This window comes from Lycium ferocissimum, chromosome 5 (genome assembly GCF_029784015.1).
Source record: "Lycium ferocissimum isolate CSIRO_LF1 chromosome 5, AGI_CSIRO_Lferr_CH_V1, whole genome shotgun sequence".
In the NCBI taxonomy this organism is placed as follows: domain Eukaryota; kingdom Viridiplantae; phylum Streptophyta; class Magnoliopsida; order Solanales; family Solanaceae; genus Lycium; species Lycium ferocissimum.
The window spans coordinates 23,861,625-23,864,621 of record NC_081346.1 but is presented as its reverse complement, the minus strand read 5'-3'; the positions used below and the strand labels follow the sequence as shown (position 1 = coordinate 23,864,621).

Sequence of the window (2,997 nt, the reverse complement as noted above, 5' to 3'; positions counted from 1 at the left end):
TGTCCTATCAATGAACGGTTTGTTGCATTACAAACTAGACTCGACGAACTTCATTTTAGGACTTTGAAACACCTTAAAACTCCACATATACTATGAGATATGCGCCTCCAAAGTTGACTAAAATCCGTCCCGCGTTTCTCAAATTTTCGTCGAACTTATTTTCTTCAATTTGCTCAATCCCGAAATATTTCAAAATTCTCCATACATGATATTTATCACTTATTACACTAATAATGGCCATGTTCCCGTGTTTCAAAATATTCTTTCCCGATTACGACTTACGAGATCGTAATTCACCCTTTTTCTTCGTTGTTACGTACTTTCCATGGCTTGTGCCTTTCAAAATATCCCATTACTACGATGAGGTACATGTCAAACTCATGCTCTGAAAACGCAGGGTATAACACTTGCTATGTGCTTGAATGGGCTATAAGCCTCTTTCTGATGCTTTATATTAATTGAATCCTTATAACTGGCTATAATTTGATCAATTAGTTCTTGTCCATGGATATTAACTTTGCCATCTTTTTGGACGAGTTTCTTCCAGAATTTTGTATAAAAAAATCTATGAAGACAAGGAATATTTTGCGGGGTATTACCCATCTCAACAGACCATTTATGATCCATGGAATTGAAAATTCAATGATGAAATACATATTAGCAATTTCTTAAATAAATGTATTATTATTCTCCAAGTCTATTAATTTAGGAGAAACCTCGACCCATTCGATATAAACTTTAGAATGGTTCGGTAGAATTTTGATGGTCCCGTTTATTTGCCCACTCAGCCGAGGTGACGTTAGGGCTGTTTTTGAATCTGTTCTGAGTTACAATTAATTAACTACTTCCATCATCTGTGCATGTTTAGAAAACATTTTCATTCATTAATGTGCTAATGTAATAAAATTTATTTTCATCATTTTAACCAAATATTATACTTTTTAAACTTCAACTTCTATTTTCAATAATTTTTTAATATGTATACGTATATACGCGATACACAAGAATGACACTTAAAATAAATTAAATACGGAGGGAAAAATAAAGCGCCCGATTAGCTCTGATACCCCGAAACCCTTCCCCATTTCGGCGGAATCGCATACCCAAAATTCTAAGGTTTGAAGGTGTCTCCAATTCGATCCAAACTCTCGTCCAAGTAATCTTCAACAAGCTTTGAGAAGGTAAAGGTAAGATGAAGTCGAAGTTAAGTTTGCATCATCTATTCCGTGATTATTTTCTTTGAGATACACTCTACCCTCCTCGTACCGCACCTGTGAAATCACACTGGGTTTGTTGCTGTTGTTGTTGCTTATATATAAAGTCTTTGTGCAAGGTTTATTTGGTCTTTTTAAGAGTTGCTCTTCAATTCAATAAAGGGAGTGCTTTACTTAAAGCGTGGAGCGCCTTGTCACTTTTTCCGCTTCGTGCTTCCAAAAACACTGGTTATTAAATAAAAGCTTCTAGTAAAAAAATAAAAAAATACTTAAAGAAGAGTTTACTAAATTCATCACTAGTTTGGCAATTTTATATGACATATCATCTTGTTACCATTTCAATAATAAATAAATATGACATCACAATTCCCAATTTGGCTGTGCTGCAACTCTGCAATAGAAAGTGTATGCAACATAAGCTAAAACATTTCAATAGATTTCTTGATGGGAAGACTTCCAGTGAGCTCTTGCCACTATGTTTATTTAATAGCCCTGTTGTTGTACAAGGTATCTCCATAACATTGTTGTTGTGGTCTGTTTTTTTGTAAATGCAATCTTCCTTCCTTTTTTGATTTTGTGGATGACGAGCAATTTATTTTGTTGGAACTACGGTTCAAAGCTCGTGATGGTCGATGTTGAAGACGGAGTCCGACTTGTGCAAGATTATGTCATAGAGGAAGGTCTTATTGGTTACAATTGTCTTAATGCCGGAATGAAATTTGAGGACTCGGTGAAATGGATAGAAGTAAGTGTAATAAAGTGTAACAACCTTAAAGAGGCTGAAGAACAAAAAGCCCGATCACTAGCTATTGGGTCGATTATGGAGAGCCCAATTGCCATTGCTAAGAACTGTAATCCTCATGAAGACGGCTACTTACTGTTCGTTGAAAGATTGTACCGTTTGGAAGATGAAGAGCGTATGTGGAAGTTCGAAAATGGTAAATCCATCAAAGATGAAGATCCAAGGAACATGTGGAAGATCGTCAATAGCGTATGCGTTGGCTTCTCCGATTACTATGAAGGATTTTCCGAAGAAGTAAAACAATATTTTTATGCTTACTTATCCTTTTAAAGTCCAAAATTTTTAACCTTTTTTTTTTTTTTTTTTTTGCTTGGGAAAATTGTTTAGGCTGATTGCTTTAGGCCTCTTGAGCATGCATTCTCTTGATTATTGTTACCGAAACCCATGCTTTGGAGTTCTCTATGGTGCTGATGGTAAAGTGCATTTGTATGATATGGATGTCACTGATGTTACTGTAGTCTGTAAGTATTAAACTCAATTGACCGTCAAAGTTTTAATGTTTATCCTATATTAACATTTCTGATTGTTTTATTAAAAAATTGCAGGCACAACTTTGAAAGAGGATTTCTATGCATTTAAACAATTGCTTCGTCGTTTTATCAGACTGATAAAGTGGTGTGTTCAACATCTAAGGGTTTGCATTTGCAGGATGGTGTCAAATGCTACTTTGACTTGATATCTAACATTAAGGGGTCGAACATGTATGTCCGATAAAATTTACTTTACGAATATTTTTGTCATGTTCTACTTTCCATATTTGTCACTAATCACATTATTCAAGTAGATTTATAAGATTGTGACAACTATATCCATGATAATGACTTTGTTTCAAAAGAAAAAAAAATCCATGATAACTGTTATATCCCGCATTTTGTACGTCGGAATATTTCAGGACAATTGCGGGAAGTGAAGGGCAAGACCATCTTCAAAATTATTTTAGTGCATAAGTTGGTTATGAATATGTTTACGAATATTATTGGA

The 2,997-nt window shown here is 34.6% G+C and overlaps 1 long non-coding RNA gene across 1 annotated transcript; it reads left to right on the top strand.

The window, feature by feature from the left end:
• The first annotated feature begins 1,030 nt into the window (after positions 1-1,030).
• Positions 1,031-2,740, top strand: LOC132058314 (uncharacterized). Its single transcript, XR_009415242.1, has 3 exons — positions 1,031-1,187; positions 2,344-2,477; positions 2,562-2,740. It is a non-coding gene; the product is annotated as an uncharacterized LOC132058314 (long non-coding RNA).
• The last annotated feature ends 257 nt before the right edge of the window (positions 2,741-2,997 follow it).